The sequence below is a fragment of the Grampus griseus genome, assembly GCF_964374135.1.
Source record: "Grampus griseus genome assembly, chromosome: 2".
Taxonomy (NCBI): Eukaryota; Metazoa; Chordata; class Mammalia; order Artiodactyla; family Delphinidae; genus Grampus; species Grampus griseus.
The window spans coordinates 106983184-106995069 of record NC_139018.1 but is presented as its reverse complement, the minus strand read 5'-3'; the positions used below and the strand labels follow the sequence as shown (position 1 = coordinate 106995069).

The window sequence follows — 11886 nt, the reverse complement described above, 5'->3', positions numbered from 1 at the left end:
CTTAAACTTCCACAATGTTATATGTCAATTATATCTCAATAAATCTGTTTAAAAAATTGATGTGAGAATCCCATTTTTGTGAATCTGTTCTACAAAAAGAAGGTATCAGGTCTGTTTCCTGTTGGCATCAGTTTCTCTTTCTTTACAGGTTATAGCTCCCTGCATGAGCTAGATCTATCATTTTCTTTGGTCTTATCTCCAGGAGGTGCCACACCCATCTTTGACTTAAACAACTAAGCATTTGATATGGACTATGTGGCAGAGGCAGCTAACTATCTCTAGTAGCTATTTTCCCTTTCTTCCTTTTAGTAATAGATCCCACAGAGCCTATGACCACTCAGTTAGAGACCACATAACCCAGTCTCCCTTACAGCTAGGTGTGGTCATGTGAATAAGTTTTGGCCAATAAGAGATAAGTGGAAGGAAAGTCTGCAAACTCCAGAGGTGAAGCCAGCGGATTTGTTCATCTAGAAATTTTGGCCTTTGAGAGATACAAATGAATATCTGCTGGCCTCTTGAACTGAGAAGAGATAGAATTGGGAGCCACAGGATGCTGCTTTCTGCCATGGGGACAATAAACAAGAAGAGGTGGTTTGCAAAGAATGGAGAATGGAGCAAATGCAAAACAAGAGGCAGGGTGGGGATACTGTGAGGTCTGACAGGTGCTCAGAGCAGCTGTCCCGGTCGTGGCTCTCATTCCTCATGAGCGGGGCCATGCTACTTCTGCCCTTGGGTCCTTTTAATAGAGTCCCCATTTTCCTTCAGAAAATTTGAATGATTTTTCCATTATTTGCAAGAAAAGGGGATTCATAAAAATATGGAATAAACAGATAACCCTTTCTTTTGTATATAGTAGCAAAGAAGTTATGGCAGGAAAATTTATTGAGTTGTTGTATTTTGCTTTGGCTGTTGTGGAAAAATTAGAAAGAATAAAAGCCATTTGTTTGTTTATTCTTGGGACTTTCCCCCCCTCTTCTAAGCAGGTAGACAGGCTTTGGGTTTCCTGCCTCAGAGGAAGTTTGAGCTATGGGGCTGCAAGAAGTTACCTAAGGCAGCCTGCTGTCCTAGGTTTGAAGACATCTATTTTTTGTTTTGTTTTGTTTTGAGTATTTATTTATTTACTTATTTGGTTGCGCTGGGTCTTAGTTGCAGCAGGTGGGCTCCTTAGTTGTGGCTTGCAGGCTCCTTAGTTGTGGCTTGCGAACTCTTAGTTGCAGCATGCATGTGGGATCTAGTTCCCTGACCAGGGATTGAACCCGGGCCCCCTGCATTGGGAGCACAGAGTCTTATCCACTGCACCGCCAGGGAAGTCCCTGTCCTAGGTTCGGTTTCCAAAAGTTTGAGTTCCTTGGAGGGGATTCTAGAAGAAGGGAGAGAGGCTAATTATTCTAGTGTGGGATAGCTGGAAGCAGAGAGAGTGAAGGGAGAGTCCTTGATATCTCAAGGAGAAGGATGAAATTCTGTATATTCTGTGACTTTTGGCAACCTGTACCCTAATCTGGTCCCAGGGAGATTCCAGGACCTCAGAGGGGACCGGAAGCCTGCTGCATACAAAGAGATGGAATTTGGCTTTCCAGGCCTGTCACTTCCTGACAATAAAACTTTATTTATAAAAACATGGGAAGTTTGACAGGTTTGGCCTATAGGCCATAGTTTGGTAATTCTTGGATTAGAACATCATCATTTAGCTGCCCTCAGTGAATTAGTAGATATGGACATTAGGAATCAGTAGATGTTAAGATCTTAAAAAGGCATTGTGTGCTTCCTGTGGTCTTGCCAAAGGGACCAAACTTGAGTCTAATCCAGTCTCTGGATGCAGCTACATATTTGCAGGAAATTTAAGGGACAGAGAAACATGTCGAACTGCACCAAGAATATGCAATCAGTAAAATCTAGACTGGGAAGTTGTACAAGTCAAAAGCATTCTTCAACAGATTGGGTACAGTAAAGGGATAGAGGGAGAGATATGGGTTGAAAGAGATTGGGAATGTATTAACTTGGAGAATGGGCAAGACTAAAGTCCAGGTTAGGGATGTACATTAGGGTGATTATTATAAAAATCAGGATCTGGGGAGGGTTGTGATTGGGAAGGGGCCCATGGATGGGGCTTCTGGAGTAGATGGCAAGATTCTATTTCTTGATCTGATGGTGGTGACATGAATGTTCACCTTAGTTTGTGCTATGCATTTTTGGGTTTCATTTGTTTTTTAATTTGGTGTTTTATTTTGCAGTTTTTGTTTGTTTTGTTTTAAACAGTTCTAAGGACAACATGTAAGTCTGGCCTGCTAGGTGCCATGATTCTTTCTATGCACAGAGAGCTACTTTGGGAATGAAGCCATCCCAGAAGAATGCAGGGTCTAGAGACAGAATGTGAGACATAAAGTCCAAGATGATCTTGTTTGACTACCTGAATCTAGCCATTTCTGAAGATTGGTATATCCATGAAATTTTCAGTTATATGAACCAATAAAGTACCTTTTTATTTCTACTACTTTGGTTTGTAACCAGGAGTCCATCCACATATGTGTAGATCCTCAAAAGGATCTTGACTACTCTTTGTTGAATATTTCTCAAAAAAAATGATGGTTTTGTTGGATTTTTGGTGATTGCTTCGACTGTCTGCAGTAACTCACATTCACTGCCACACACAGGCAAAACCTGTTCTTCATTCTCTCCGTGCTCTAGAAAGCTTTATTCCATATTTCATAATGGTGCGGTCCATCGTCATCCACTAAGACACGGTCCATTGTGACCTTGTTTGAGGGTTGGCAGAGCTCACTGAGGGAGGGTATGGGAAGGAATGTTCTGCCAAGGGAGGATAAAGATCCCGTCACCTGGGGGGCTTCCCTGGTGGCGCAGTAGTTGAGAGTCCGCCTGCCGATGCAGGGGACACGGGTTTGTGCCCCGGACCGGGAAGATCCCACATGCCGCGGAGCGGCTGGGCCCGTGAGCTATGGCCGCTGAGCCTGCGCGTCCGGAGCCTGTGCTCCGCAACGGGAGAGGCCACAACAGTGAGAGGCCCGCGTACCGCAAAAACAAAACAAAACAAAACAAAACAAACAAACAGAAAGATCCTGTCACCTGGAACAGCTGGCACATTTGATGGGGTGGTCCGAAGTAAGGGGCAGTCATGTGTTTCAGGGACCTTTCATTTATTCATTCATTATGTATTTATTGATTTCCAGGCACTGCACATGACAGGCCCAGGCTCAGCTTTCAGGGAACTCACAGCTGGGGTGTGGAGTGGGATGAAGGGCTATGTGGTACAACCTGGGGAGCTCTCAGAGGCCTACTTGTCTCTGCTCTGACCCATCCCCCTCTTCATGGTTCTGAAATTTCTGTCATTCGATTTATATCTTGATATTGGTGCGATACTCCCAGGAAGTCCAGTTTAGAATGCAAATGTGTTAACTAGAGGGATGAGCACGCTTGAGGACACAATATCGATATGGTAAAGAGTAGGAGAAGACAGACACAATACATTTTGAGAAGAGAGTCTTTGGGAAGAGCTTGCAGCCTGCAGTCTGGAGCCCAGGTGCTGTCAAAGGTAAGCGAGAGGGATGGCCATGGGAGAAAGGGTAGAGGAAAGAGAAGTTGAGAACTGCCTATTAGTTCACCAGTTTTCTCAGGTTTCGGTAGTACCCATGCCTTGAGTATCTCTCCCTGGTAAGGAAGTGGGACTTACTATTTTGTATTCTTGACTCTGAAGTCAGACAGAACTGTGTTTGAATTCCAGCCTTGCTACTTACTAGCTGGTGACCTGTACCAGGTCACTTCGAAACTCTCAGCCTCAGTTTTCTTATCTGTATAATGCAGAGAAGATATTCACCTTACTGGGTGGCAGTGGAAGTAAAAGATGTTATCTAAAGAGCTCAGCAGAGGGCCCAAGCACATTGGTTTTTCTCAGTGAATGTTATTTCCTTCCCTTGGTTGAATAATCCCAGTCGTTTGATAGCATTCAGGTCAAAGAGAAGAGCAACTTCAAATGGCTCTTTAGATCAGCTATACAGATGAAACTTTTGGGGGTAGTTTTATCCTTTTAAAAAGAAAGAAAGGGAAACTTACCCCAATCTCATTCAGTTGGCATTCCGCAACCACATTTCTCAATATCCTACTTTCTAGTATTTTGTAGTATTTCTATTCCTGGCCTATTTTAGCCCCTATTAAGTCAAGCCTAACTAACTGGCTCTATGTCAGAGACAAGGGGTCTTAGAGTTCTTCCCTTCCATTTGTTTTTGTTTTCTCAAAGTATTAGCTTTTGGTGCCCAAGGCAATCAGGAAATGAGGGGAGTTTCCCTTTCTGGGAAACAGATAATTAAAAATAACGGTGTATTGAGTGCTGGCTGTGCGCCAGGCAAATGGGCTCTGCATCTTACCAGTTTCTTTAATCTTTACAATAATCCTGTGAGTGGGGATTACTATCGCAGATTTATAGAGCCCTGTAGGGTTGACTTGAGGATTAAATGAAATAGGTTTGAAATGTGCTTAGAACATCTAGATTCAATAGATGTTAGCTGTCATTATACTATTATTTTTCAGTGAAGAAATTCAGGCTCAGTTGGGTTAAGATATCCACCTAAAGTCACCCAGCTAGAAGGCTGAAGAAGGATTCCAGGTCTTGCTGTGCAATGTCAGTGTAAGAGACCCTCTATGTTTTACATCTTGATTGAAATGACAGAACACTAATCACTTCGAACAATGACAAAAGTTTCAACCCTGATTTAACCTGATAATCCAGTGAATGTTCACCATAATTTTGGGCCAAAACATCTCCTCCCCTTCCTGATCACCCGATCTGCCCCTTGTACACATGCCAACTTCAGTCCTTCCAACTCCCAGAGCACAGCCTTACGAGACTCAACTGCTTTTCCAGACCCATCTCCCACTTCTTCTCAAACCATCAGAGAATACAATGGTGTACATTTATGGTGTGCCCTGCCCTTCCTCTTGGGCCCCTGGGATTGTTCTAGGGATGAGCACTGATCCCAGCCTGGCCAATTAGCACTTCTTTTCCCCTTAATTTCAAGCTTGAATTAAGAGTGGTAGTCCCTTTCTAATGGTGGCAATAGTAAGATGTAAAACTTGGGGGTGCTGTATTTCCTAATATATAAAGAAAGCCAGTCTTGAAAGAAACTGAAGCCAATGCAACAAGGGAAGCAAAGACGAAGCAAGAGAATTCTGATGGTGCTGAAGTTCCTGAAGCCTCTGCTTACTGCCCCCACCACTTTATGTTGACTGGTCAACAATTTTTTGGATTCCTTAAGCTAATTCTTCTCCTTTACTTTGCCAGGCAAATTCAGGTGGTAAGTTTCTGTCACTTGCAACCAGGAGTTCTGGATAACATAAATGCCACATGGCCACAGCTAAACTGGACTGCCTGCTCATTCTGAGCACACTTGTGCTTATGTTGTTCTTTGTGCCTAGAATGTTCCCCATTCCCACATGTCCAAAACTAACCACTCAGTCTTCAAGGCCCCATTTCTCACGAACTTTCCCTGGTCCAACATGTTGCAATTCAACTATCCCTCTTTTAAGCGCCCCAGTCCTTTAAAAAGGGGAAAAAAGTTCTTTTCGATACAGGGAAGATTAGCATGGCCCCTGTGGAAGGATGACATGCATATTTGTGAAGCGTTCCATATTTTTCAAATCTGTCTCAAGAGAATTATAATGTGTCTACGTCCTTTAGGCCCAGAGCCAATTAAATAAATTCTAACATTCCTTTTAAAAAAAAAGTTCTTTTATGGAACTTAGAACTTTCTAACTTGCATTACAATTATTTGTATATACACCTCCTCTACTAGTTTCTTGTATATACACCTCCTCTACTAGTTTCTTTCCAGAACAAAGATTTGCCTTGTTCGTCTTGTTCCCACTGTGCTACCACAGTATCTGGCACGGATAGCACTACATACATGTTAGTTTCCTTCTTCTTCCCTCCTCCTCACTGGAGGCACACTTTTTCCCCTACAGTTTCATTTTCTTTCCTCAGCATCAATGTTCCATTCCTTGCTGCTGAGTGAGAAAATGTTCATCTGTGTGTGCCTCAGGCAGTTGTGTTTTGATGAAACAACACTCACAAACTGTTGTAAAAATAAGCTAATTTACCTAAAAATGGTAACTGCATTGCAGCCTTAAGGAGCTACGAGGGAAATGAATACTGGTGAGATAGTGGGCTGTCCTGGTATGTGTGATATTTCATTTAGAATATGGATTTCAAGTGGGAACTCTATAAGGTTTGCATTCAGCAAGAACGGACTGCATTTCCAAAAGAACTACCTGTCAATCTTGTGGTCCTATTTTTAGTATCCCTGCTTCCTTTCAAACCTCTTTGGCAGATCAATTATTTTTTAGGGAGAAAAGGGGTACCAAGTGTGTTCTCATATGTAGACACCCTTAAAAATTCTAGGCAACTTTTGTGGCCTGGAGGTTGGTGTATTGAGACTACATCATTATCAGAATATGTAATTTTTTCTATTTAGCTGTCAGCTCCCTTTTCAAATTCTACCACCTGGGTGAAGTTCTCTCTGTCTAGAAATCTTTTCTCTTTTCTGAGTTCTGAGAATATTTATTTTCTGCACCATCTTTTAGCTCATATCATACTGCTTTTTATTGATGGCTGGTTTTGTTTGTTTTGTGCAAGTCTTTGTCTTCCAGAATAATTTTAATTGGTCCTTGGGTTTGGTAAGTTTCAAATTTTACAGGTACTCAGAGAAAACTGCAATAGTTACACTCTGTTCAAAGGATGATATATTCCAGAGGACCTACTAAAATACCTATCATACATCTATAAATATCAAGTTACAATAAACATCTTGCCCTTCCTTTGTATCCTCCTTCTCTGGTGGAGCAGTAGGGTAAACACGTTTCAGAAGTTGGGTGCCTAACTTTACAATTTTGCTCATTCAACCAACAAAAAAATACAGGGCAATGGAATCCACATTGTTGGTTATTTAGCTATCTTTTCATGGAGATTTATCTCCACCTTCAGTCTTTAGGACCCGAGAGGGCACGGACCTACTTTGTACAGCCTACAGTTCCAGCATGATGTCTTACACAGAGTAGGCACAAATAAATGTGAGAAATAATTGAATAATATATACACTCTCTTGGAGTTTCTTTGTGGGGAACATGATTAAGAATAAAGTGCTAATAGCTATCTCAAAGTCTTTTCGTAAAAAAGTGGAGTATAAAGAAACACATAAAAATAAGGGGGCTTCCCTGGTGGCACAGTGGTTGAGAGTCCGCCTGCCGATGCAGGGGACACGGGTTCGTGCCCCAGTCCGGCAAGATCCCACATGCCGCTGAGCGGCTGGGCCCGTGAGCCATGGCCGCTGGGCCTGCGCGTCCGGAGCCTGTGCTCTGCAAGGGGAGAGGCCACAACAGTGAGAGGCCCGCGTACCGAAAAAAAATAAATAAATAAATTAATTAATAATAAGGTATTGTTTTCACATTTTGGAAAAGCTTCTTGGCCTCTGATAGGCAGTATTACCTGGATCAGAAGGACTGGCTGAAGGGAACTCCTGGAGACCAAGTATGTGAGGGGGAATGCATTCTCTTTTTCTGGTGTTTAAAAAGAAGCTGTAAGAACAAAATGTTTCTAATTAAGATACCACTGATCTTTCCCTCCATTAATTCCATCTTTCTTCAAAGCTAATGGGTATATACAATGACTTCACATCAAAGACTCTTTTCTAATGGTTTAGGAGATGTGCGTTTTATTAGAACAAAGCAGAACTCACAACCCACAACAGAGCAATTTGTTGAAGTTATTTTAGAGTTGATTTACGGATCACTCTTTAGGAAATGGACTGGATCCTCATTATGTGTGCTATCTTTCTAAACCTTCTCCAAGAAGTGTTTCAGCTGTGCTTCCTCTCACTCAATCCTTCCCCCATACACTTATCACTTGCAGTCTCCTCACATGGCATTATACTTACCTATTTTCTTCCCTTCCTCCTCCCATTACACCATAAGCTCCTTGAAGACAGGTATTAAAGCTTGCTTAACTTAGTATATTCAGTGTCTTGCACAAGTGCCTGGTTTATGATAGGCATTCAACAAAGATCTGTTAAATGAATGGATGAATGAAAATAATGTGTCACATTTATAGAGAGTTTTAGGCTTGCAAGTACTTTCCTATGTTATTTGACTCCCATGATACTCCGAGGCAGGCAAGATACCCATTATTAGCCGTATTTACAGGTTAGAAAGGCTGTAAAAAAAAAAAAGTTACACACATAATAAGGCCTAGCATTTAATAAGTAATTAATATGTGCCAGGAGCTTTACATATATATATATATATATATATATATATATATTTTTTTTTTTTTGCTGTACACGGGCCTCTCACTGTTGTGGCCTCTCCCGTTGCAGAGCACAGGCTCTGGACGCACAGGCTCAGCGGCCATGGCTCACGGGCCCAGCCGCTCCGCGGCATGTGGGATCTTCCCGGACCAGGGCACGAACCCGTGTCCTCTGCATCGGCAGGCGGACTCTCAACCACTGCACCACCAGGGAAGCCCCTTTACATATATTTTACTCCTCACAGGAGCCCTGTGATAATAAGAACTAACATTGTGAGTTGACATATAAGGACCTGAGGTTCGGAGAGGTCAAGCAACTTCTCCAGAGTCACACACCTGGTAAGTGGAATTCCAGAATTCTCACCTATGTGACAGTGAAACAAATTATTTGACAGTGAGTCAAAAAACTTAGGCTAAACTGCGTCGCATATATCCAACTTATCTCCACATATATCCATGGGGCAAGCACTCCCTCTTCTGCCTATATCACAATTTTTTACATTAGTGACACATACATGGCCTGTATGCTGCATATTCCTCATATGTCCCCAGTTAGATTGTGAACTTCTGGAGGGCAGCGATCGGCTCCATGACCTCAGGCAGTTAGACATAACTGCTGCTCGTTAGAAAATTTTCAACGAAGGATACCAGGATGGTGGCTATAAATGCGGAGTCTTGGAGTAAGAACAGGTACAGAAGGAAGACGGGGACCGGTGTATTCATTCCACAACTTAATGAGCACCTGGGCCGGTGTTAGGTGCTGGAGACACAGTGATGACTAGGCCAGTCAGGGTCCCTCCACTCATGAGACTTCACTGTAGAGGTCGAGGTCAAGGTCAAGATCAAAGTCATAATTTACCTCTGTGTTCCTCAGTGGAAAAAAGAGGGGTCGCAGGCCCCAGCATCTGCAGGGTTTTGGCAGTCCTGCAGCACAAATTCATGAATAAAAAGCTAGAAGTAACTCAAGTGAACCGCTTTCATGTGATTGAACTTGACCGGCCAGAAGTCTTGGGCTGGCTGGTGTGGGAGATAAAGAGCGCAGAGCGCGTGGCGCGAGTCCGAGATAAAGGGGTGTGGCCGCCTAGCCTCTGCAGCCAGTTTTTCCACGCGTCGCTCCTTCTGGCAGCAACAGGACGCGGGGCAGTAGGGTCTTCCAGGCCCACCACGAGGAAAAGGGGGCGCGTTGGCTGGCCCCCGTACTGCTCACCGCCGTTTATGAAACGCCCCCCAAATGTGCCTCATGCGGAGTCCGATCCTCGCGGACGCACCGAGCTTCCTGGCCTCTGCGCTGAAAGGTGAGGGCTGCGCGGTAACTGGGTGTTCTTAGAATCTGGGCTTCCCACCCCCATCCATTATTAAATCCCAGTCTCTTTTCCCGTTCTCCTGCACCCTGGCCCGAACACTCCTCCACCGAGCACTCCTCCCCCACCTACTCTTGCCTCCCGCGCTAGGCCTGGGGGGCGGGGCGCGGGCTCCAGGCTGCGCGAGAGTTCCGCCCAAGTCCCGCGAGACTCCCCGGCCGCCGCCGCTGCTGCTGTTGCTGCTGCCGCTGCTGCCGCCGCCGCCTCCTACGTCTTTCCCTTTGACAAGTCGCCGCTGCTGCAGCAAAAATAAAGGACGCGGCCACCGCAGCCGCTGCCGAGCCTGGCTCGGGTCGCCGGAGCCGCGCCCCACCCCCGCCAGCTCTGGAGCCGCGTATGGTAACGCCTTCTCTTCTGTCCTGCAGGCCGCCTGTGCGTGCGCCCAGCTGGCCCGGCAAGGCCAGCCGGAGCCGTTCGGGGGCCGCCGCCGAAGGGGGCCACTGGGGTCCTGGGTGGGAGGCAGGCAGAGGCCTGAGGAAGCCCTCCCGGCGCGGTGCGGCTCCTCGGCCCCTGAGGCCTCTCGCTGCCCGGGCGGCTACAGAGCCGCGTTAGAAGCCGAGCGGCTGGCCCGAGAGGGCGGAGGAACCCGCCCCTCTGGCGGCTTGCTGTATCAGTCCACGGGCCTCGGGGGTCGCGTCTCTGACCTCCCCCACTCCTTTATCTGCTAAGGAGAGTCCCGCCCCCCACCGGGGCTCGGACCGCGGGGTGGGGTGGCGGCCCGACTCTATTTCGGGATCCGAGGAGAGCCGCGACCCGGGTGCCCCCCGTCACCCTCCACCTTTGGAGGGGTGGAGGTTGGGACGACGTGTCTTTCCCTTTTGCTCTGCTTTTTGGGTGGGGGCAGCTTATCATCTGATAAACCTTTTTTCAAATCTGCCTTTATAAAATAACAATTTATAAAGCTTTTGCTACTGGGAGGGGAGACGAGATACATTGTTAAGTCTCTGGGGTGAGATGAGGAGGATGAAGAGTGGAGCTGTCTCAGGGAACATAGTGAAACCTTTTCTGTGATGGGTGGCAGGTTCTTGGGAGACACAGGAGGACCGGAGCTGGTACGATCTCTCCCAGGAGGTTATGTAAAAGACATGCTGTGCATCCTAGAGAGCTGTGAAACACAGGGACAGAATTTTGCATTAATTTAACAATGGTTTCTATAATGCAGTAGAAAATATGGATACTCAGAATAATAGGAATACCAAATCTGAACACACTGACCCATCCTCGTAATTCCATTTCCAGAGGTAGCATTTCATGGTTAACATTTTGGTGTATTTCCTAACAGACACTTAACAGTTTTTGGCTCATCCTTGACTGGGACTTCCCCATTCTATACATGTTGGAAAAATGATTTGTTTTATTTGAGTCACTTCTTTGACCTGCTTGATTAAAACTGGTTACTTGTTCATTAGCACGGGCTGTACTCTGTCATCACTATCTCTTTCATTGGGCCCTCTTCCAAAATGATTATTAGGTAAATGCTTTTAAAAAAATAAAACATTAAAAATTATTATTTACTTGGATCTAGGACATATGTGTCTTTACAGTTCTGCCTGTGGTGGGTGCTGTAAAGGAGTAGTATTTGTGGAAAGCAAATAAACTTTGATTATTATGGTGGGAAGAAACCTGTTTACTTCAAGGCTTTATAAAATTGGCTCCCATTGGTTATTTTTAGATCCGAATCATTGTGTGGCATTGTTTGTTTCATAGTGCTTTTGTGATTGGGATGGGATGGGATGGGGTGGGATGGACATTGATTATGTAGATTTCTATAGTGTGTGTTTATACAAGCAAAATTGAGTGTCCTTGGTACCTGTGTGCATATATGTGCATATATATGTACACACATGTGTATTAAGCACCTGTACGCATTCATAAATCTTGGAAGTGAGTTAAAATGTATTGTTATATTATTTGAAGAAAGAAAGCATTAGGTTGGGCAAAGAATAGTCTTGCAATATTTCCCCCAAATCACATGACAGTTTTATATGGCAGAATGAGACATCTAGGGAGGTTGAAAATCTGGAGGCTTTTAAAAATAGGATAGATTGTCATCTATCTGGGGTTGTCATTGGAATGGCCTATTAAGGCCTCTTGTAATTCTAAACTTTTATGAATTTTGCTTTCCCTAAGGTTCTTATCACTTTGCTTCTTAAATTTCTAGTCATGCTGTTTGCTCGTGACACTTACCCATTCATTTGCTCGTCATGTATTCCACTCCCA

At 44.6% G+C, this 11886-nt stretch overlaps 1 protein-coding gene across 1 annotated transcript in view; it reads left to right on the top strand.

Moving 5' to 3' along the window:
- Window positions 1-9882: 9882 nt before the first annotated feature.
- HERC1 (HECT and RLD domain containing E3 ubiquitin protein ligase family member 1) overlaps window positions 9883-11886 on the top strand; it is a 215112-nt gene continuing 213108 nt past the window's right edge. Inside the window, exon 1 of the mRNA XM_082681255.1 lies at window positions 9883-10005. The gene's annotated coding sequence lies outside the window, so the exon portion shown is untranslated. The remainder of the gene's footprint in view (window positions 10006-11886) is intronic.